This window comes from Trichosurus vulpecula, chromosome 3, assembly GCF_011100635.1.
Source record: "Trichosurus vulpecula isolate mTriVul1 chromosome 3, mTriVul1.pri, whole genome shotgun sequence".
Taxonomy (NCBI): domain Eukaryota; kingdom Metazoa; phylum Chordata; class Mammalia; order Diprotodontia; family Phalangeridae; genus Trichosurus; species Trichosurus vulpecula.
The window spans coordinates 438,543,300-438,568,948 of NC_050575.1; positions in this window are offsets into that span (position 1 = coordinate 438,543,300).

Consider the following 25,649-nt stretch of genomic DNA (forward strand, 5'->3'; position numbering starts at 1 on the left):
AGGAGGTGTACTTCAGCAGCGTCTTCTGGATTCCTAGCTGGGCACTAAGACATCTGATGTTTCTCGGTGTTGATTTCTGTTGGATTATTCCTACACAGCCCAGGAAGGAGGAGGCTGGTACCAGTAAGAGACTGCCAGTCTTGCTAGGCGGGGAGCAGAGGCCAGTCTAGATGAGACTATTTCATGCTGTCGAGGAATAACTCTTGGTCAGGTGAGAAAATGTTATGATTTGAGTGAAGTCTTGAGTCGGAGTTGACCTGGGATGCCATTTCCAAGTGGACAAAGTTTGTCTTTCCCAGTTGTCCCTAAATGGGTGAAGGTACATTCTGCCCAAAACAACCCTGCAACATAGGTGCTGTCATTACCCCCTTTTGTGGAAACTGAGGCTGACACAAGTTAAATTTCTTTCCCAGGGTTGCATGGTGATTGAGGCAGGGTTGAACTCATGTTCTTTCCAATGCACGTGTTCCTATTATACTACGGTGAGAACAGGTCCCAACTGAATGTCAATATGGTTTCCCATTCCTTTAGAATCTTCTTGTTGCTCGTAGGTGGCAGCTAGCCAGTGTGACAAAAAGCTTGAATCACAGAATGTCAGTCCTGCAAAGGACCTTTCCCCACTCCTCTCATGCAGCCCCTCTATTTGCTGGATGAGAATAATAAATTCACACAGGGAAGTGAGTGGCAGACACGGGACTCGAACCCTGGCCATCTGGTTAATTTCCCAGGTTCTTGCCATTGCACACCTTCCTATTATACTAAGGTGTGAATGGGTCCTAACTGTATTACACATTTTGTATAAGAATCCCCTTTGAATTTATTTATTTAACGCCATAATCCAAATCTATAGTAGGGGGAGAGGGAGAGAGGAAAGTTTCCCATCTTTTTGGCAGATCAGTACACTGATCAGGTTAAGTGTGAAAAAGGAAGGCCTTATGATGCCCTCCAGTAGAAGGAATATAGGTAGCTATATGCTCTGGCTAAGTAACCCTTCCTATTTCAGCCTGGAATTGGACAAAAGATGCAGGTCCAGCTGTCAAATATAGCCAATGGCAAGTCTCCCTCCCTCACTTCTTTCTCCAATATTCAGAGGAATCTCCTTCTCTCCTTAGCACCTCTTTCTCAGTCTATAGCACAGAGGCTCCTGCCTCTCAGGAAGACCAGAAGATGAATGGTTGTGTCTGAGAAGTTGCTCTGAATTCCCTGAGGAAAATTGGAGGCACAAAGTACTGTTGTCCAGATTATTAATGGATCCTCTAACGACTCATCATTTGGAATATGATGGATCCGGATGCTGCCAATGAAGATGGATCACTTTGCCTTTCTACATCTATGCTGCCATCTTTGTTACTTGTAATTATCTCCCAGTCATTCCTGCAGTCTATGCATAAAGAATCTGTTCTCATCCAGTCCAACCAGAGTAGAACCATGGTTGGGTTAAAGGCAAGATGGTCTGGGTGGGGTGAACTTTTGGGCAAGGTCAGCAACGTCCTTGAATGACTGGGCTTTGGATGAGCAAGCAAAAGGAAGATTTTTGGGTCCCATATTCAAACTGGTTATTAATATAATAAGAAATAATCATTTTTCTCAAGGGCAGTGTATGGATTTTTTTGAGAGGTCTAATGATGACACCATTAAGGAATATTGGCCCCTTTTTTCCCCATTTGGAAAGTGGCAGCTCAGGAGAACATAAAGTAGGGCATGGAAGCTAAAGAATTCCAAAGATCATTCCCAAAATTCCTGAAAGGTTATTTTCTTTGTCCAATTCAATGTGCTTGATAAGCCTTTATTAGGTGTCATGCGTGAAGTACTGTACAAGGCTCTGGGGAGAGGGACAGAGAGCTGTGACTCGTAATTTCACTCATCTAGAAAATTATCTATGAGGAACTTTCTCCTAAGTAGAATAGTATCTCTGTCACTTTTAGAGTTCCCTAGGGCACTTTGAGGGTAAGTGACTTGCCCAGGGTCACATAGTCAGGACTTGACAGAAGCCTGGTTTGAACACAAGTCCAATTGGTTTCAAGGCCAATATTCTGCCTCTGGCTATGGGAATATGAAGAGTGACAGTCCACAGACTTCAGGAGTTTATAATTCACATGATGGCTTGGGAAAGTTATTGGTTTATTGGAGTAGAGGGGTGGACTGTGTAACAGCTGGCCTAACAGTCTGGAATACTTGGGTTCACCTCCCACATCTCACCCAGCCTAGCTGTGTGACCCTGGTCAAGTCATTGTGGCTCTGAAGAGCAGGGAGGAGTTTTTTTCTTGGTGCCAAGTTATCTTTTTTTTCAAATGCCATGGGGCTAAGACCATTTAATTCTGGAGTTAGTGAAATCCAGTCTCTCAAGACCTAGTATCCTGGGTGGCTTGACAAAGAAATTAACTCACGACTACAGAATTGATGCCTTCTACTGATACCAAGCTTTTGAGCTTTTCAAAGAACATTCCCAGGGTGATACAGTAGAAAGATCACTGGGTTTAGAAATGAGGGTGCCTGGCTGGAATTCTCTTTCCTTTAGGTCACATTGGCTTAATTAGGCCTCCTTCAACTCAGCCTAAGTATACACCCTTTCCCGGTGGCTGCTTTGATTCTGAACAATGGCTTTTCCCTAGGCACTCTTCCCAAGGAAGTCATTTCTATTTTTTTCAGCTTTCTTTTCCAAACAGGAAGGCCTAATTGACTGGGTCAATTGAAGTCAAGGTTTTCATAGGGAACTTAGGTTTTGTTTCTTTTCATAAGAAAGTAGAAATTCCACGCTCTCTTCCCTGCCCTCTCACCAAATATATCTTAAAGGAAACTCTACCCTAAATAGACCTACCCTAATTAGATAACTATAAAAAGAATTCTTGTTTTTTCTAACAAACAATCTTGTTTAACAAAATATAACAGAAAAATTGACCTGGATTTTAATTTGTTTCATAGTTGGGATATGGCCCAAAAGTGAAAAAAAAAAATGATGATGGTCCTTCACTCATTGTCCTCATGTGTTAAATGAGAAGGCTTGATTAGATAATCCTTGAGGTCTAAATCTATGATCTATGATCCTATGACCAAATGCTACCTCTTGTCATTCCCACCTCTAGCTGATATGAAGCAATGAAAGAGGTGGCTAGGAGGCCTGCAAGCCTAGCACTTGGCTGGGAATCAGAAAGACACGAGTTCAGATCTTACCTCAGACACCAGCTATGCGACTCTCCACAAGAATGAAGACTACATAACGTTCCTCCCAGTCGTATTGTAAGGCTCACATAAGATATGCAACTTGCAAATGTTAACCATCATTAAATTTTTATTTTTATTAATGTCAACCATTTAGTAATTTTTTTTATTTGATTAAGAATGAGAGGAGGAAGAAGATGAAAGAAGGCAAAGAGAACACGGATAACTTCATATGATGAAATTGAATAGAGTTAAATGTAAGTCTTACACTTGGGTTTGAAAAATCAGCTTCATCATTACAACAGGGGAAGATGCGGCAGCTAGCAGACCATCTGAATGCCACAGTGGAGTAGTTTATACTCTTAGTGACTCAACAGTATCATCATTAATAAGAGCAAAACATGAACAAACAATGAAAATTGACTAAACATGGATGAATTGTGGAAATTCTAATATAATAAAAAGATAATAATAATAAGTTTTAGGACATTAGGCGGCACCACAGTACATAGAGTGCTGGGCTTGGAGTCAGGAAGACCTGAGTTTAAATCTAGCTTCCGCCACTTGCTAGCTGAATGACCTTGGTAAAGTCACTTAACCTGTTTTCCTCAGTTTCCTCAACTGTCACATAGGTACAATAACAGAACCCACTTTGTAAGGTTGTTGTGAGGATCAAATGAGATAATATTAGTAATGTGCTTGGCACATAGTAGGTGCTTTATGCTTATTCCCTTTCCTTCCCCTTCCCCTAAACAAGGAGCATGATACATGTGTCGCCTCATCAGGGATAACAGAGAGTGTTATTAGACAAGGGCTGGGGATAGTTTTGTTAGGTCTTGGTGATTTTAAGAGATGAATATACAAGGAAAGGGGAGGGAAAGGAAAATTAGGGGAAAAATCTCACACACTTAAGGCGCATAAGAAGACAGCTATGCAAACAAGGATAAGAGGTAGGGGAGGGAGCAGCTGAACACAGAAATAGAATTCAGTCAACAGGGAAATAAAAAGGAAAGAGGAAGAGAAACTGGAGGCAGGATGGATGCAGAAAGAGATTAGTCTAAGTAAATAAGTTATAATCATTTATAGCTCTTTCGGGTGGCAAAGAATGGGACGCTGAGGGTGTGTCCGTAAGTTTGGAAATAAACAAGCAAGTTATCAAATGATGAAGTGGATGGTGTCAAAGAAACCTGTGAAGACTTGTATGAACGGATGCAGACTGAACAGAATCAGGAAAACACTCGATATAATGACAGCAATGTGGAGAAGGCAAACAACATTAAAAAGAATTAAGAACTAGTGTCAGCATGATGACCAACTGTGACTCCGGAGGACCAATGATGCCGCCTACCTCCTTACAGAGAAGCAAAGGCCTCGAGTGCAGAAAGAGATTTTATTTAGACTTGGCTGGTATAGCAATTTCTTTTGATTGACTGGATTAATGTAACAGGGTTTGTTTTTCTTAGCTTCTTCAGCGTGGGTGGAAGGAGGTTGGGTTGGGAGAGTGAGAAGGCAGTTTTTGACTGATTGAAAACAAAATAAAATATGATTAAAAAAGAAATGGGGCTTGAGCCAGTGGACTTAGGTTCACTTCTAATTTCCTGAAATACTGAGCAAGCAATCTCTACCACCTTCCCCTCTTTTGATTGCTAGTATTTCCTGTGCGAGGCATTTCACAACATGTGGTGGACTTCCCACCCCGGTTGTGATGTGCATTTGCTTCATGCGCCTGAGTGGATCACTAGAGAAATTCAATTGATGTTCAGTCAAATTGTCTCTGACAGAGTGGTTCTAAAAGCTTTTAGAAAGGATGGATGCAATCGGGGCAGGGGAGTTTTGTCTCAATGGAGACAACTCAGCTCCTTCTGTCTATATTAAGTGTCTAATAGTGGCAGTGAGTGGAGACGACATTAAGCAAAAGTGAGCACTGCTTAACTTTTTAATGCTGCTCTTCAGAACCTGAGACTGGATCTTGTTGTTTCTGTAGTTGTTACTGTTAATGTACAGAGCTCACTTCATAGCATAGTGGTGCTTCACCCCAACCTGCTCCCCACTCCTGCTCCCCTACCTCCACCACCACTCAAAGTGCAATCCAAGACATGGGAATGTGTGGTCATGGATATTGGTGAGTTGTAGGCATCAACTTCTCAAGAAATATTTGAGGAAAAGTAATTGGGCCAGTACCTGAATGGGTCATGCCTTTGTATGTAGTAAGTTCCCCATCCCTGGTAGTGTCCAGCCTTTTGTTGGTTTAACTTCCAAAGTCCTTCAGAACCTCAACACAATCTACCTTTCCAAACTTATTAGACATCGCTCCCCTCTCTGAATGCTGAAGTTCACTTAATCTGGATTTCTTCCTATTCATCTCACAGGTTCTTCCATCTTTTCTCTCTGCACCACTGGCTTTCCCCTAAGTTTAGAATATATGCCCATCTAACCTTTGCCCTTTACAATCACCTGCTTTCTTTGGTAAACCCAATGCCAGCCACTACTCCCGAGGACCAATGATGAAACATTTATTTTATCTACTACCTGATAGAGAGGTGGGGGATTAGCAGAGAAGGTTGAGATAAACATATTTGCACGTGCTACGGTATAGATTTGTCATCCTTGACTATACTTACAAGTATAGTCACAAGGGAGATTTTCTTTTTCTTTTTTTTAAATTATGATTTTTTGCAGGGTGGAAAGGGGATCAGTTACAAGAACAGCCTCTCCTCCAAAAAAAAAAAAAAAGAAAGACAAAAAGGATGATTATAGCACTTTAAATATACAAAAGGGAAGAAAAAGAGGTTCAGAAAATGACCAAAAACAAGAGGATAGTTTTGAAAATAAATGTTAAAATTAATATTTTTAAATGCTAATGGCACACAATAGGGTTTCATTGTTTCATGTACAATGCTTTTTTTCTGGTTTTCCATGCTTATTGAAATTCTCATGTCAAAGATTTTTTTTAAGGGAAAGAATAAACAATAAAATTTTAAAATAAGAATCATTTTCTTCTATTCTCTGCTCAAGTGACACCTTAAAAATGTCCCATTTATGTAAAGTTTTTCTCTGAATCTCCACTCCTCCCCACCCAAGACTGTAGGCCTCTCTTCCCCAAAATTTTACCTTTTATTTATTTTGAATATTCTTATTTATGCATGTCTACTATGTGCCAGGCACTGTACTAGGTGCTGAGAGTCCAAAGTCAACAAAATTAAACAATATCCAATTAAAAGGAATTTGCATTCTATTAGGGAAGATAACAGGAATATACATAAAGGGTAAGTCAAGTGGAATCATTATTCCCTCCAAAGGAATAATAGTCAAGAATAAAGGCAGAATAAATTTAGGGAGAATCAAAAGGAGCTTGATTTGGGATGTGTTGGGTTTGTGATATTGATGGAATATCCAACTAAAGATGTCCTGTAGGTGGTTGAGAAACCAGATCTGAACTCAGAATAGAACTCTAGGCTGTCTTCTGGGCCTTAGTATGTTGGTAAGCAAAAATGGGCTCCTTAGCATTTAGTTCAACAAGTGCCCTTGAATAGTTTGGCTTTTGTTCCCTTTGAGTAATTTGTTGAGCCTTACTAGGTGCTAAGCCCCAGGCCCAAACCCCTGTTAAGTGTAAAACCTTAGTGGGTGTGGATTGGCAACTAAGGTGGGGCCCAAGGTGGGGCTAACTCCAGGGAGGGCCTAGTTTACATGTCTGGGACAGCAGAGGCTTTTAGACCACATGGGTTTAAGTCCACCTCTTTGTGATGGTTGTAGGTCACGTGGGTGAGTCGCATGTGTGACTCACCCCTGACGCTGAAAAAGATGTAAAAACCAGGGGATGGCTGTTTGTTCTTTGGAGCTCTCTTACTCACAGCAGTGATGGCATGTGTGACTCTGGGCCAGCCCTTGTTCTGAGCTCCCGGGCTGAACCTAGATGTTGGTAGCTATGAATCTGTATTTGGTCTATCTGTTGATGTTTGTAGTTTGTTTGTGATTTGCTCTGAAGTTCAGTGTGCTGGTCTCTTCCCCTGAACTAGTGGAATGATATTTGTATGCTGAATTAAAGTAAGCTTGTCAACCCCTTCACCTTGCTTTCCTTAGTTAAGCAGATCAATAGAACCTGTGCTGTTGGCAGCTTTCTGGGTGCTGGCTGTGGATGGATCTTACACCCCCACAGAAGCTGCTAGCCAGATTGTTGAAACACTTAGTTATCTTGATACCACTTTTACAAGTTTCTGCCATACTACTGTGTCAATCCTTGGTTACAACTTCCTTTTCTATGTTCTGTATGTGCTCTGAAGACACGAGAAGGGGAACTGATGGTCTCTGTCTCTAAGTAACATAGGAGGTTTTGTCATCTACTATAAGTGTGAGGATTGGGGTTGGGAGATAAAGGAGAAAAGAAAACGTCCAGAATAGACAATGTAGGACAGAGGTCCCCAAACTTAGTTGGTCTACTGCCCCTTTTCCAAAAAAAAAATCACTCAGTGACCCCCTGGAAATCTACTTTCTTTAACCCTTTAATGTTTTTTTTTTTAATAATTTGTGCCATTTCAAAAAAAATAAAAAATTAGAAAAATACATGTTTTACATTTAATAACTTACTGTAAATTTGTGGGCATTTTTCCTGCATTGAAATTTTGATGACTTAATATTGTGTCATGTAACTGTATAATACTATATTGTAAACAAGTCCTTACACACACATGTTCCTGCCAATGCATTCTGGACTTCCCTACAATGCACCACATGCTCCCCTGCCAACACTTGCTTGTTAAGACCTGTCAGTGGACTTGACCATTGATTGATTATAACTTGCATTTTGTGTGTTTATTTGGAAAAAATAATGTAATCACCACAACTTTAACTCTGTTACACAACAGATGAAACATGAATGAATGTTTTTTCAAAATTTTCTTATCTTCTCCTCTTATGTTTCCACTATCCTCTTATTTTTATTCAATGCTCCCCAGTTGCACCAGAGGCTACTACCATCCTCCCTGGACCCTTTGACGCCCCTCTCCCCTACCCAGGGGGTGCTGTATTGTGCACTTTGGGAGCCTCTGATGGTAGGAAATAAAATAGTCACTAAGAAGGAAAGAGAAGAATTAGTCAGCAGCTGTGGAAATTCAGTAAAGGGTAGAGGGCAAAAGTTTGTGTTAGGCAAAGCCAGGTAGATTTCATGTGTTTAGCTGCTCACAAACAGGATTAGAGAAACTAGATGGTATAATGGTAGACAGTCAAGGGGGCATTTAGGGTTAGGGTTCTGGGAAGAAAAAAGCAAGTGAAACACTAAAATGTCCACACATGTAGTTGGGATAGTTAGGGAGGGAAGGGAAGCCAGAGTAAGGAAGACTGACTGGGAGAAAAAGGATGCGTCAACAAATTCTCTACAATATTTACATGATGTTTCCCTGAGTAGGATATAAGGCTTTTCTCCTTCATTCCTTTCCTCTTTCTTTCATTCCTTCCTTCCTCCTCTCCTTTGTTCATTTCTTCCCCCCTTTTCTTCTCTTGTTCCTTTCTTTCCTACTTCCCTCCTGCCTTCCTTCCCTCCCTCCTTCCCTCCTTAGTTCCTTCCTTCCTTCCCATTTTTCTTTCTTCACTCCTTCCCTTGTTCCTGCCCTTCTTCCTTTCCCCCCTCCTTTCTTTCTTCCTTATCTCCTTCTTTCCTCCCTTCCAATCCAGAATGAGCCTGGTTTGGAGACATACTGGTGCTGCTGATTCCAGACAGCCTGCTAGCTTCATAATTCCTTTGTTGGGTGAGAGAACGGAAGTGTGTGGAATACAAGACTGTTACCAATATAATATAAAAAATCATAAAATAAAGAGGCATCCCTAGGAGGAACAGAAAGTATTTTTATTCAATTCTCAAGAGAAAAGGGCATCACTTCCACTAGGATGGACTAGCGGAAGGAGGCAGATCACAAAGGTAAAGCACCAACCCATATCCTATCACAAAAGAACTTTTTGTCCTTATTTGGTAACAACTCTGTGCTAGCGGGGTGGGGGGGGGGGAAGGGAGGGAGGGGCACTTATTGCCCCAGACCCCAAATTCCTGAGAGTTAGGTAATCACATTCCTACAAGGTTAAATCCCAAGGTCTATTCCATCCTCTCACTGCCCCTGCTTACTCCAGAAATAAAACTTATATTTTCTCTCTCTGTGAAGTCATCACAAGAATTATCTCCCACTCAGGAGTTTTGGGGTGGAGCAAACACATGGGATCCTGACAACCATCTCACTGACTGGTGGCCTCTGAAGGCTCCTTTCCACACCCATGATTTTCTATCACTTCCATTCTGTACTGTCGCCCTTGACGGCCTCAGACATCCTGTAGAACAAATATCTAGCAGAGAATGGACAATGTTATCCCATTTTTCCTGTATGTAATGTTTCTTTTAGAATATATTGGCAGCCTGCTCATGCCCTGCATGTGTTATTCCACAGCGAGACTTGGATGAACTTCACTCTTCATCAATGAGATCACAAATCATTGGTAGCATTGGATTGTTGATATACATACATACATACATACATACATACATACATATGTATATATACATATACACACATATATAAACATATATACACATATGTTTATATACATATGCATGTATGTATAGTTTATAGTCAGATATTTAATGAGCCCCTTAACGTGCCAGGCACTGTGCTAAACATTGGCAGAAATAGAAAGAAATAAAAACAAGGACAATCTTGCCCTCAGTGGGGGCATAGCACACATAAAAGGAAACTGAATGGTAGGGAGGCAGTGTATCCAGTGAAGGGCCATGATGAACATTCTCAGAGATTCTCTAAAGCAGTGTGGCTGGTGGCAAATAGAGAGAAGCCTGAGCTGAGCTCCCTCTTCAAATAGAGGCCCTGGAGTCCATGGCTCTGCCCTACGGTCAAAGGGTGCGATCAGAGGGATAAAGGGGACTGAAGAGGTAGGAGCTCAGGGACTCTTGTGTATGTGTGTGTGTGTGTGAGTGTGTGCTGCTATTTTTCTGTACCCTCAATTTAGGCTGGCACATAATAGTTCCTTAATAAGTGTTTGTTTATTGTTTCATGACTAGATGAAAGTGTGATTGGTTTTTTTTTTTTTTTACTTTTTTTTAATGATTTGCAACATTTTTTTCATGTGAAAGCTATAAGGAGGCAAGGCAGGAATATTTCTTTCATTTTCATTCCTTTGATTCCTCTTGCTCCCTTGAGTCTTGCCTAGATTACTGAGACAACTTGGCCAGGTTCACAGACACATTATGTGTCAAGAGATGAGACTTGAACCCAAATCTTCCTGCTGTAAGGCCAGCATTCTATCTGCTGGCATCATTTTTGTGTGGTGATGAATCTCATCCAATCCAGCTCAACCCAATTCAATCCAATGCCTTTATTGGTGTCTGATTCCTTCTCACCTCGACCTGATAAAACCTATTTGTTCTTTCAAGGATCAGTTCAAACACCATCACCTGTTAGTAGGTTCCTGCTTTTCCCCAGATGTTAGTACTCTGGAAAATTCTTTGTTTCATGTTTGAATATATGTTATGTTTGTTTATATGCAGATTTGTTTTTGCCCAATAAATGTAAACACTTTGAGAGAAGGAACATTTTTTTTAGTTTTGTTTTGGATCTATATCCTAGGCATGGAGCCCAGTGCCTGGCACACAGTAGGTATTCAATATTTTATTTTTAAAATAGAATAAAATTTAGTTGAATTGAGAATGGATTTTAATCAGACAAATTAATTGTCTGCATAGTGATCCTTCTGCTAGGTAACCCAAGTCCTAACTGAATAAAATGGCGGCTATCGCCAAATGGTCCTGCTAATTGTGTGAATTACAAGTATATTTATGAGCAGGGAATTTCAAACTGTGCCCCTCCCAATCAGATTGCTTTGGCTGATTGTATAAAGGCTGCTTCATTATGAGCCCAATCCCAAATGAGCGTTTTCTCCTCCTCTAAACCCACCACTCTTCACATAGAGCAGAGAGTTGGCTCAGCTTATACAAAATGAACAAAACTGTCCAATTTGGCTAATGATTGAGTTATCTAGCCGAATGGGCCAGGAATTGGGTGTGGGGGTGGGGGGGGTATCATTGCTGTGGGAGAAATCCAAGAGTCCCTTCTGTTCTTTTAGGGGAAGCCTCCAAATCAGCCTTAAGAAGGAAGGGGAGAGTAAGTGCCTGGCGTTTCAAAGAAAATCCTAGCCAGCTTTAACTAGCCAGTCTTTGTTTACTGCCTTTTTATTGTGCTTTAGATGGAAATAACAATGGTAACAGAGATAAGGATAGCTCACATTTACATACTATCCATCCCTTGAGGGGGGTGGGGTCCAGGATCTCCTCAGGTACAGGGTCTTTAATGGCGACAATTTTACATAATTTGTCTGATTTGATCCCTGAGAGGGTCCTGGAGCGCTACAAGTATCAGCAGCCCCATTTTAAAGATGAGGGAATGGATGTTTAGAGCCATTGATTCCCAGTCACTTAGCTACTATAAGTGTCAAGGGTTGCATTTGAACCCAGATTCTCTACACTATAGCTCGCATCTTTATGAGAGCAGGTCTATTGACTGCATGATGTGCTTTTTTCCCTAACATTGAGTCTACACTGATCATGCCTATATATCATTTTGCCCTTATAAAATGCATATTATCACATACGTCACATCATTTCTAGATATACCACCCCTCCCCTTATCGAACTCTCCATTGTAACAACATAAAAGAGTAAAGCAAAAATTTTCAATACAGTGATTATAGTATTTAGCAATCATTGCATGAAGCTTTCGGCCCCTGTAGTCAACCTGGTCAGAGGAAGGCTTCAGCATACTGCAAGGCTGGAATTAGAGGGCCTCGACTCAGATGCCAGCTCTTGATTCACTCCCTCTGTCTCTCTGGACAAGAGTAAAGAACCTGTCATGGAAGACAAGTGGCTTTGCTAGGGAGGAAAGCAGCGTCCCCAGCCCTTTGGAGCCGATGTAATTATTTCGGTCCTCACCTTAGATGTTACATCTCCGAAATAATAGGGTCGAATTGGATCGTCTCTGAGGTCTCTTTCTACATCTAGTCTTTTCATGCTACATCAGCCTATTCATCATCTCTTCTTCAGGCCCATGATTGGCTATTACAATTGTTCAGAGTTCAGCTGCTTTTTTCCCATCCTTCGCATTTGTATTAGTAATTTTGTCCATTGTTCTTCTGTTCTATTTCTTTCAGGCTTTCTTTGATTTCCTCATATTCCCCATTCCTTGACCCTCAGTTGGATTCCATGCCGTTCACATTCTTCTAGGTCATTCAGGCCTTTATGATGCTGGAATGGTTTGTACCATGACTTCACCAACATACCCTCAAACTACTCACTAGTGAAAGCTCTTTGTTTTTTTTTTTTCTCGTTTCATACATTCTTTTATTGACACATGCACATCTCTTTCCATCCTGTTTTGTTGTGTAGGATGCTATAGGAGAAACCTTCCATAATGTCACTGCTCCATTTTTCCCTTTGCTTTCCTCCCCTGGAGGAAGACTTCTACCTTTATCAGCTGGCTCCACCGAACTGTTTCAGATGGTATTTTAGTGAGATCTGAAATGGCATCACAGAGCGCCAGCAGCTATTGTAAAGGTGAATTTCCCATTGCTTTAATGAGAAGGGAAGGTTTTTGGGTGGGGGCTGTTCTTTCTTTTTCTTTCCAAGAGTGCCCTCTGAGAACAAGAATTTTTCCCCCAGACTTGGCCATAAAAGGGACAGCATCTTATTCAATGATGACTTGAAAGGTATTTCAGGGCCCTCGGCTAATATCCAGGGAGGAAGTGAATAGAGAGAAGCTAATCTTCACAGAAAATGTAATTAAGAAAGAAAAGGGACCTACACAAATGGTGCCTCCCCCCCCTCCCCCCCCCCCCCCCCCCCCCCCGCCCAGGAAGACAAAGAACCCACAGACCGTTTTTTGCCAGTGTGGATATTATCAGTTTTTATTATAGCCAGCCTCATACATGGTCTTTGAGGTACTTTGCCCATGAGGATAAACAGAAGCAGACCTTGCTTGTTATGCTAAGAAGCTATCACCTGCAGAATCAGAGATTTAAAACTGGAAGGAAGCTCAGAGGTTGTCTGGTCTTCCTTAGTTTTGCTTTGTGGTTGTTCGGTAGTTTTAGTCCTGTCTGACTCTCCTTGACCTCATTTGGGGTCTGCTTGGCAGAGATACTGGAGAGGTTTGTTATGTCCTTTTCCAGCTTATTTTTACAGATGAGGAAACTGAGGCAAACAGGGTTAAGTGACTTGCCCAGGAAATGGCAAACCTTTGCAGTATCTTTGCCAAGGAAACCCTAAAGGTGATTACAAAGAGTCAGACATGACTGAAAAGCAACTGAACAATGATAACACCCCTGCCACACACACACACACACACACACACACACACACACACACAGACCAACAATTAGAAATCACAAGATTTGTTCATGGATTGCCTAGAATTAAAATTAAATAATAAATGAAAATGGCAGGATTCTCACCCATGAAACCGAATCCTTTCTCTCTAGGGCCACACTGCCTCCCTTCCTGTATGCCAGGATGTCATGGACATTAGGAAGATGCCTCTGTTTCTGCCCCAAACTCCTCCATGTATTCGCTAAGTGGATATCCCTTTCATAAGCTTTCCTTCCATAGTGAGAGATAAGGCTTTCTCTGGGCAGGGAGAACCTAGACAGGACGTTCCTGCAGAGGGCTAACAAAGGTAACAGTAGCAAGGACAATAGTGAAATGAACAATGAAATTTACAATGAACTTCACAAAATACTTTCTAAGCACAGAACATCCGAGACTCACTACAAGCCTGGGAGGCGGAGAATATCGGTTTGTCTCTATTTAACCGATGTAGAAATTGAGTCTCAGAGAGAGAGAGAGAGTCACCTTCCGATAAGTATCACAACTGGGACCCCGAGTGCAGTACACTGTCAGGTCCGAAATAGATCCCAAGAGCTAGGATACTGGGAACTGAGGTAGAGGGGAGCCACGGAGGAGTGAAGAGACCGAAGGCTGCTCGCGGGGGGTGCGGGGGAAGCAGAATTCTGAGAAGCCCCATTTTCTGGTTTCCCAGTACGTGACAGAGCAGATGCTGCAAAATAGCAAAGTGGGGAAGAGGGGGAGGGGCTGTCTCCTAGAGGCAGGCACAGTTAGAGAGGACAGCTTGACAGGGAGGGAAAAGGCAGGAAACTCTAAAATGCAGACACTGCAAAATTTGGATATTGCTGAAGATCCCTGATCTCATCCTTGTGGGTGCTGTTTTCAAGGGTCGCAACCCATCCATGCCTTCTCATCTGGAGGGATTCTCATCCATATCCTTCCCCAAATCCTGCAAGGAGGTTCTACCTGACCCACTAGAGACCTTCCCCTAGTCCTTTTAATATTTCTTTGGGCCCTCGGCGACACTTGAGTTCTCTTCTCCTTTTGGTTTATTTGAATTTTAAAAAAGATATTTTATTAGTATCGTTGATTTTAGATGATCTTTGTTTTCCCCCATATCCCTCCCCCTCCCCCTTTCAAAAGACCCACCTCTTAATCGCAAAGATTTTTTTTAAGAATGATAAGGAAAAAACAAACAGCAAAGCCAATGTTCACATTGAAAACATCTGGGTTCTCCCTAGAAAGCCACTTTCTGATTTCCCAGGCACTTTATGGGTGTTTGATGAACTCTAACAAATATCCTTCCTAGCCTCCTTTCCTTTCTGATTTTTTCCCATGTTGCCTCTTTATCCCAGGAATAGATGTTGCCTTCTTTTCCCTGTTATTCTGAGCTCCAGGCATTAAACTGAGGGAAAGCTAAGGAGTTACCTTCCACCTACTCCATCTTGAATGGATATATTTATGTAAGTCTGATCTACCGTATTCTAAGGTAAGCTCTTTCATGTCACTAGAAATTAGGCAACTAGAGGATGTCACAGTCCATAGAGAGCTGAGGCAGTACTCAGGAAGATCTGAGTTCAAATCCAGCTTCAGACACTTACCTGCTGTGTGACTCTGGGGGAGCAACTCTGCCTTTGTAAAATGGGGATCATAATAGCACCTACCTCACAGAGTTGTTATGAGGATCAAATGAGATAATATTTATAAAAACACTTAGTACAATGCCCGGCACATAGTAGGTACCATGTAAGTGCTTATTCCCTCTTGCCTAGCATTTAGCCCATTACCTGGTAGGTATTAGGCCTAAATAAATGCTTGTTGACTGAGCACTTGGTCTGTGTATATCTGTGTGGCCTCCCTCATTCAAATGGAAACATTCTGAAGGCAGCGAGTGCCTGGGCCTTCTTTCTATCAGCAGAACCTAACACAGTGCCTGGCACCCGAGAAGCATTTATGCTCATTGGTTTATCGTCGATTAATTGATGGATCATGTGTGGGACAAACCACAGGCTCAAAATAAACAAAAACAGAGGTGTCTCGGTTTTCTCAAGGTAGAAACAAAACAGAAGCTTTATTTGATCAAGTCTCGCAAGAATTGGGCATCTCCCACTACCAGGGTGGGATGGTAGTGCAGAGAGGCAAGGGGGAGAAGGCAAGCAAGGGGATATATAACCTTGTACAAACAATTCTAAGAAATTCCACCCCTAGAGGCTGGACCCCTGTCCCTATTTGCTGGGACAGGTGGCCTCACAATCTATCCCAGAATAAGTTTATCCAATACTAGCACAGAAACTACAGAATTACCTTATAGGGAAATCTCAATGTTAAGATGACGGCATGCGAGTAGGCTAGGGGAGGAGGAGAGGGGGAGACCACCTGATTTCCCCGAAATCATATGATTTACAGGAAAACGAAACTTAGGCCTAGTGAGGTCTACATCCTAACTAAATTTGTACTATCTGAGTATTACCTTGCTTGATTTATTCATGGGAAGCTTTCACAAACAATCTTGTGTCCCACACAATCATTAGCAGACACCACTGACGAGCAGGCAGACTGACTGGTAAATATTTGTGGATTGACTGTTAGCAAACATCAGTTAGCCCCTAAAAGTCAAGGCCGAGGGCCCAGGTGGAGAAGGTTTCCAAAGATGCCAGAACAGAAAGGACATGGGTGTGGATTGGAGGCCCTTGGCCAAAGTAGAGTACCATAGCACATCTCTTTTTACCTCCCTCCCATTCCATGAAAGCTCACTTTGAGCAATGCCTGCTTTGGGGCGATGTGAGTAGCTGACATTTATTCATGGCTTTACCATTAAAAAGTGTGCTTTACATGTATTAGCTCCTGTTGACAGTGAATCTCATTACTCCTTATCTCTCTCTGTTCTAGTCTGACTACATGTGAACTATTATGTTCAGTGTTCTCTGCCTTGTTTAGGAAGGCCATTGAGAAGCCAGTGTATATTCAAGGAAGAGAAACCAGAAAGATGAGGGCCTTTCAGACAATACCATGTGAGCATATGAGTATTTTTAGCATGGAGGGAAAAAAGACTTTCTTTGGGGGAGGGGGAGAGGAATGATAGTTATTTTTAAGTATCTGAATATTTGCCAAGTAAAAGAGGCATTCCACTGACTCCATTTGACCCCAGAGCAAAGAACTAGAAGGATTGGGTAGCAACTGAAGAGGCAGATTTCAGCTTGGTATAATGGAGGGGAAGCTAGCAGAGTTCCTCGAGAGTGAAATGGGCTATTATTGGAGGTAATCATTCCCTCTCGTTTGAAGTATTCAAGCAAACTCCAGATGACCACTTGTCTGGTATGTGTCAAGGGATGTTTTGAGTGGAGAACACAATCCATCCATGAGATTCTATGAGTCTCTCCGTTGGAATAAGCGTTATGTTAAGCTCATACTCAATTATATTAACATATCTTGGGTTCTCAGACATGAAATTAAGACATCCATCAGCTGCATGGACTTCATTTCTTCCTCATTATCTTACCTAGTGTTAAATATTTTCATTATGGGCTTCCAAGGTAAAAATTCCGAAGTGGCCTCATCATTACTTGGTACCAGGAGCTAGCATTTTTATGGTACTTTATTTTGTGAAGTACTTTGCAAATATTATTTCTTTTGATCCTCTCAACAACCCAGGGGGGTATGTGCTATTATGTCCCATTTTACAGGTGAGGAAACAGAGACAGACAGAAGTTAAGTAATTTGTCCAGGATTCTACAATTAATAAGTGTCTGAAGCTGGATTTTAACTCCGGTTTTCTGAGATACAGTTCTAGATCACTGGGTATTGAACCACGTAGCCATTTTTGTTAATTGTAGGATAAAGTGACCTACAACAGAAGAGATGTCTTTTTCCCATGAGTCCTCCTATTTGCCTTTAGCACCCTAGGCTAGCACCCTACACCTCAGCCTAGCAGATATTTCTAAGCAACCATTACTGTTGGGCCACAGATGGAAATTATCTTTTAGAAGTGATTGGTGGGGTAGCTAGGTGGTTCAGTGGGTAGAACCCCATCCCTGGAGTCAGGAGGACCTGAGATCAAATCTGTCCTCAGACACTTGACACGCTTACTAGCTGGGTGACCTTGGGCAAGTCACTTAACCCCAATTGTGCCCTGCCTTCCCCCCTCCAAAGAAAATGAAATTTTAAATTTTTTTTTAAAAAGTGATTTTCAGTCTAGACTATGGCACCCGAAGGCACTCTGCCCCCACCCCACCCCCAATCAGAGGATGGGTCCTCAGAGGATCTTAGATTGGGTTTTTGGTAGTCTTAGGTTCTGAATAATCTCAAAACTTAACTCTTTTATTTCATAATAAAATCGTATGGAAAGAAGCATTTTGCAGTCTTGAAGCACCATGTAATTGCTATCTCCCAATAATAATACCAATAGCTAGCATTTGTATAGTGCTTTAAGGTGTGCAAAACACTTTTCCAGTACGCTCCTTGATCTTTACAACAACCCTGTGATGTAGGTGCCGTTATTATCCCCCTTTCACAGATGAAGCCTTTGAGGCAGATGGCAGTTAATGACTTGCCCAGGATGATACAGCATTGATATACAGTACAACCACCCCACCCCATTAGTATCCTTGACTGTGAGTCCAATCCTCTCTCCACTACCTCATCTTGCCTCTATACATCCCATTCTAACTTAGATTGCAGGGATTTGTGTCCATTTCTCATCCCCTCTGCTACACAGTACATCCCTTAGGGACAAGGACCTTGCATTTTATGCATTCCTAACACAAAGCCATGCCCGTAGAAGGTACATCATAAATGTTTACTGAAGTAAGTTGAATCAGAGTAATTAAAAATACATTTTGACAGTATCTGCAAAGGTAATTAGAATTACAACTCTTGAAAGCCACTTAATGGGAGTGCAGCAATCCTGGATGTCAGTATGCCCATGTGAGGTACACAGCGACACTCCATTCTTTATGAAACATAAACACTCTTTTTGGAGGTTTTCTTGGCAGAGGCACTGGAGTGTTTGCCATTTCCTTCCCCAACTCACTTTATAGAACAGGAAACTGAGGCGAAAAGGGTTGCATGACTTGCCCAGGATCACACAGAAAGAAAGTGCCTGAGCTTGGATGTGAACTCAGCCAGAGTTCTATCCACTGAGCCACTCAACTTGCCCAATGACAATTTGGGCAGCCACAAACAATGTCAAGCGCAAATGCAAATGTGAATGCCAAGGTAAGACAGGGAGCTCCTGCCTTGCCTATATACAATGGATTAGAAATATGGTTTGAAAGTGAAAAGTCCAGTTCCGTGCAAATCATTATGATAAGAGCTATTGTTCTTTCTCATTTGGGAAAGAATAAAAATGATCTTTGGTTTCATTTATTTTATAAAAATATTTTTAAAATTTCACTTTCAGAATGTTAACATGTCTTTGAGAAAGCTACGACCACAAAGATGAGGTTGCTTATCCCCCTAGTTGTTAATGTCCCCCCAAATGGGATAGCTACTAGGCTTGGGATTTCATTGGCATGGGGAAATCCTGGGTGAGGAAATTCCCTCCGCCAATGCAGGTTGGCAGCTATGATGCAACTCACGGTCTTATAGAATCACCTAGCAGAGACATCTTAAAAACTCATGCCTGCACAGCTCCTCAATACACCTGAAGATGAATGTAATAGATATGATAGGGAAATCTTTAACAAAATAAGTAATAATAAGATACAACCTAAATAATGTTGATTTGTGGTTTTCTAAGTCAATATACAGTGTGTGGTGATGGGTTTCCATTTGAGTCTGACACAACTGGCTGAAAGCACTGACTAGTTACATTTCTTGAAGAGAATTAAACAGAGGCAACACTTATATTCAGTTCTTCCTGGCTTCAAGGCTGGCTATCATCTACTCCACAGCTGCCTGTCATGTTTTGAATTTTACACACACATACACACATACACACACACACACACACACACACATATATATATATATATATATATATATATATATATATATATATATATATATATGTATGTATTAAGTTGGTAGATATATAGGTCGGTTGGTAGGTATGTGGATATGTATGTGTGTGTGTGTGTGTGTGTGTGTGTGTATAGAGAGACAGAGACAGACAGAAAGAGAGAGATAAATATAGATATAGATATAGATATAGATACATAGAAGGATGGATAGGTAAATAGATAGATGGATAGATAGATAGATAGATAGATAGATAGATAGATAGATAGATAGATAGATAGATTTTGTTGTTGTTGAGTTGTGTCTGACTTCTCATGACCCGGTAGACCAAAGCAAGTCAGGCCCTTCTCTCCTCCACTGTCTCCCAAAGTCTGACCAAGCTCATGTTCATTGTTTCCAGGATATTATCTCTCCATCTCATCCTCTACCATTCCCTTTTCCTTTTGCCTTCAATCTTTGCCAACATCAGGGTCTTTTCCAATGAGTCCCCAAAAGGATTTAAGCTTCAGCTTCAGTATTGACCTCCCAGTGGAAAGCCTGAACTAATTTCTATAAGTATTGACTGATTTGATCTTCTTGCTTTCCAAAATAGATGGATGGATGGATGGAGGGGTGGGCGGGGTTCAGTGAGGTCCCTTCTAACTTTAGATTCTGCGATTCTTTGACCCTAAATCATGATTTTCCTAAACTCATCCCCTCTCTTTTTTACCGCTCTCCTCAAGTCCCTCCCTCGCTGGTAACAAGTAATAACTAGAAATAATCAAAAGGACTTCCTCCCTCTGATCAATATCTTAATCACTTTGGAAAATGGCAGAAGAGGGCACTCCCCTTAGGTAGGTCATTACTCTAATTCCTTGTGGAGAAGGCCATGGCCTTAAATAGAAGTAAACCATTTTTCATTCGTGGCCAGCTTATCACCATTAATCCATTATCCAAGGCCTTAGCTTTCATTCTTGACCTTTTACACAATTTCCTGGGAGAAAGGGGTCAGTTCTAAGAGAAGAAAGAAAAGTCTGCAAAAGATGTTGGACCAGGGAAATGAGTGTTTCTTAGTATTGTGAGCCGAATTTACTTACATTATTATACATTTTCTCCCCAGAGGATCATAGCTCGAGAGTTGTAAGGGGCCTCAGAGACCATCTAGTATAGTACCTTCATTTTTCTCTTGAAGAATTTGAGGCCCAAGTGACTTGTCCAAGGTCTCATAAGTAGCAAGTGTCAGAGGTCAAATGTGTACCAAGGCCTCTGACTCCAAAGATGACTCAGTTTCCTCTGTTCTGTGTTACTATTCTACCATCTGTCCTCACTGTGGTAATTAAGGGTAGGGTAGTCTAACTCTATTAGAATAGTCTGGCCTTGGGTATGTAAATCAGTTCATTCTTCGTCTCCCCCAGGAGTAAGGATAGGGGGATGGGAGGGAGGTTAGGGGCAAAAGAAATCAATTCCCTACCTAGCACTTTAACAAGCAGTGATAGTTTCCAGTGTACACCTGGCTTTCTGGAAGTCTAAATTTGAGCAGGCATGGCCAGAAACTAATGAGCAAGAGGTAACCTGGGTGTGTTATCTATTGCTAACTCAGCATGCAATCTCCCACCCCGCCCCCCTCAACATCCGAAGTAAAACTATATTTTCTTTTCTAAAGTTAAATCCCAACACGTTACTCCACATCCTAACCCAGAAAGTTGGAAGAGATTATATAGGATCCTGGAAGCATGGCTGCAGGAGTCCTCCGAGGCCATGGTCCAACCCCTTCATGTGAAGATGAGAAAGGGCCCTGAGTAAAGGTGTCCTTTCTGGGCAGTGTAGGTGAAATACGGTTTTCGGTGACAATTCTCTTTGCTTTGGTAAACAGAGGTCTGATGCCCTCAACCAGATGTTCAGAGCCCACCTCAGATGCTTACTAGCTATGTGACCCTGGGCAAGTCACTTCACCCTGTTTGCCTCAGTTTCCTCATCTGTAAAATGAGCTGGAGAAGGAAATGGTGAACCACTCCAGTATCTTTGCCAAGACAACCCCAGAAAGTGTCACAAAGAGACAGACAGGACTGAAAATGACTGAGCAGCAAAGATGATATTCCTTTTCTCTGAACAAGGGGCATGATCAGGAGGAACATGTTAATAGGAAGGTTTTTCAGAGCTGTTTCTCTGGAAACAAGAAGAGAAAAGTACTGAAAAATATTTGTCAATTTAAGAAATGGGGGAGAGATGATAAATGTCTGTGAAATGACCAATTATCCTGATTCTTCAGCAGCAAGGTAAAGTGCAGGGGAACAACAACACACAGTGGTGCTTATTTTATTCAAGAGGCGAATCACTTTTAACAAGAATTAAAAAAGGAGCAAGTGCAGAGGCTGTCTGAATGTATTTAGACTCGTATGGTTGTAAATCCAGACCATATTTAGTTGGTCATGGTGTTGTAGAAATGGTTTGGAGTCTCAGGCCCTGGGTTCAAGTTCGGACTCTGCCACTTGCTATCTCTCTGACCTTCAACAACTCACCTAACTTCTTTTGCACTGTTTCCACATCTATAAAATGGGGATACAGACAACATTATCTCACAGATCAATTCCAGCTCCGTATCTAAGGCACCGACCCCCTAGGCCCCCCTCCCCCATCTGACTTTCCATTTGTGTTCCCACTGCCATTGGCCAATCACTAGCTCTTCTGTTGTTGAGTTTGTCTTCATGTAAAATAGCTCCGTGGCTCCTGCCCATACCTAAGCTCCTTGAAATTAGGGGTCATGGGAACAAAGACTTGGAGCTGGAATGGACTTCAGAAACCATTAATGCAACTGCCTCATTTTAGAGAACAGAAAATTAAGGCAAAAAGAGGTGCAATGACTTACCTAGAGTCACACAACCACTAAGTGTCTGTGGTAGAATTCAAACTCAGGTCTTCCTGACTCCAAATCCTGGAATCTACTACATTCTTCCATTCTTTGTACTTGTATTGCAAATGCCTGGCACTTAGTAGGTTCTTTAAAACATACTAGTTACTTGATTAATTAATGGAGTCCTTAAACCAAACCACAAAGTTGAACTTTCTGATCTCTTTGTAAAACTGAGTTTCTTTCCCTCCCAATTATTCTGGGGCAGAGGTGAGGATTAAATGCCTATTATTTCCAAGAGGGCAATACCTTTTCTCATGTTATTTAAAATTCTCCTTATGTACCCAGGACACATTTACCTTTACCCCAGAATTAACTGTGCTTAAGTATCCTTGGTTATGTGTTAAAATGAAACTAATAACATTGACTTTAAATGAAAGCCATGGCCAATATCTGTCTCTAACCCTCCTGGTGCCAGCTTCCTAAAGCAATTCCTCAGGGTCTAGACTCCAACAAGGTAGTTCTGCCTCCAGCTAAGGGCTGCGTGCCTCTGCCCTGTGCACAGACAGAAGCACTTAATCTTGATTAAGCCTGAACAATCCTCTAATAAAGCCAGGAACCATCAATCAGCATAGTTGGGAATGGACAACATAGGGGACATCTTAAGAAAGTCGAAGTGTTTCTATACGGTTTAACAGAGAACAACAGCTTCTGGGAAATGCAGTTATCCCTTCCACATCTTGGGGGTTAAGGGCATGGCATCCCCACAATCTGGAAAATCTGTGTAAAATTTTTTGGCCCTCCCTTCATAGCAGAGAAGAAATCTGATTTATTTCTTTTTCTTCTATGGAGCATTTACAGTACCTTATTGTAAAATTTGGATTTATGTTCTGCAATACCATACATATATTTTATGTAATTCTGAACATTTCAAAACTTTTCCTGAGTCATCTGCTATCATCTGTGGCTTCTGCAAAACTCCCCCCAAATTCCCGTCTAATTTCTTATGATGATCCTCAATATATTGGAACTGTGATGGGGAAAGTCCTGCTATGGGAGGGATAACTGTAGTAGGTCAACCAGTCAAGAAGCTTTCATAAGCGCCTACTGTGTGCCAGCACTCTGCTAAGCAATGGCGATACAAAGAAAGGCAAAAATCACTCCCTGCCCTAAAGGAGCTCACAGTCTAATGGGAGAGACATCATGAAGGATAAATTGGAGAAAATCAATAGAGAAGGTACTAGAATTAAGGGGGAGGGGTCAGGGAAGGCTCCTCTTTGGTGGGAAGCCAGGAAACAGACATGAGGGTGATACTTCCATCCAGAAGAACTGAGCTTTAATGATGTGCGTTCAGGAATTCATCAGGGCTGTTTTGAGGACTTCCTCCCCAGCTACTTGTCCAGGTCAGCCTGTCATGGATTCACGAGGATGGGTCCTGGAACTATGATTTCATTGGTACACAGAAATTGTAGATTAGGAAACTCCCTCTACTCCCTCCCTCCCTCCTTCTCTAAGGCTCATAGTCTCAGAAATATGCCCAGAGAACTGAAGAAGAAGAGGCTTGGCCAGGATCACATAGCTGGTATGTATCATGGGCAGTACCTGAACTCACGTCTTCCTGCCTTGGAATCATGCATGGCACGGAGGATGTATAGGAGGATGAGATTGCCCTTGTGAGCTTAGGAGTGGGGAGAGAAAGGATGCACAGGATAAAGAAACACATTCAGACCTATTGGACTAGCTTATAAAAATGACGTTCACAGGTGAATCTCACTTTATGTATTCCTGAAGATGTGCTGATGATTTTAATCTGAGTTTATTTTCCAGCTATCTTCCACGGTAATTGTAAATGGCTTTAGCCATAGATATTGACTTGTACCATTTCGTCTGGCATTTCCTCTGTCTCCACCCAAGCCTCCCCTGTGCTCAGTTAAGTACAATGGTTAATAAGTAGTTTGTGAGGAAAATGGCTATAACACAACTGAAGACAAACCTGTCAATTATAGGAGCTTGGGATAATTGTCCTCTAAATTCAGATTTCCACGGGGGGACATTCTAAAAATGGCCCACACCTGTAAGCCAGGAAAGCCTCCCTCTGTTTCAGGTTGGCTCTGCCAAGGAAGCTTAATGCCATGCTGCTTTTCTTCATTCTTACCTGTAGGAAATTAGGGTGGCAGCTCTGGTGGGAACTCTGTTCAAGTGCATTGTTGTTGGCATTTGGATGGATAAAAATTTAAATGGGTAACTCCCTTTACATCCCCAAGTTCAGGGCAAATGAGATGATTATCCCTTAGTATCTCACTTCCTTTAACTTGTTTAAATCAAATGAACTGTGGATTTGCTTTTAAGATGCAACAGGAAACATGCATATTTTAACTTACAAATTCAGAGACAGCAATGTATGTGTCTTTGTGTGTTTGTGTGTATACACGTGTGGCTAGCTTTCATTTGTTTGGAAGAGGGAGATGAAAGAAAAATCTTCATCTCAGGAGCTCAAGAGGGGCAATTTCAGAAATAGACCCAAATCATTCAAACTCTCGTTTTTTTTTAAATGAGATTTAAATGATAATATAATTGAAAATCAGCCATATAAAATGAATCATTGATGGAAATGTTCTTATAAGGAGCAGTTTGCCATTTCCTTCTCCAGCTCATTTTACAGATAAGGAACTGAGGCAAACAGGGTAAAGTGACTTGCCTGGGGTCCCATAGCTGTTAAGTGCCTGAGGCTGGATTTGAACTGAGAAAAATGAATCTTAACCTATGGTTCTATGGCCTGGAGACCAGGTTGACTTGGTAAGAAAAGCAGCGTCTCAAGTCAATAAATTTATATTATTTTCAATTAGTTACAGTCCCTTGAAGCAGACTAATAGTAATAGCTGATATTTCTGTAGGTCTTAATGTTTTCAAAGCTCTTTACCTCCATTCACTCAAGTAATCCTCCCATAATCCCATATTGTATCTCCATTTTGTAGATGAATAAACTGAGTTTTGTGACTTGTTTGTATGTATACTGATAGTAGGTGTTAAAACGGAAGATTGGAATCCAAGCCTTCAGAACTCTTTCTCCACACAGCTGTCTCTCAGAGAACATTGGCAAGCAGAGGCCCTTCTAAGGCTAGCTTTATTGACCAGACCAAGTATCTTGTAGTGATGACCTTTAAACTGATGAGGATTTCAACAGTCTTTGAAAAATACGTCCCCTTGTGATGAAAAATGCTCTTCACTTCCAGAGGGAAAACCGATGAACTCTGAGTACAGACTGAACAAGATTTTCTTTCACTTTCTTCATTTTGTCTTTCTTTTTTGCAGCATAGCCAATAT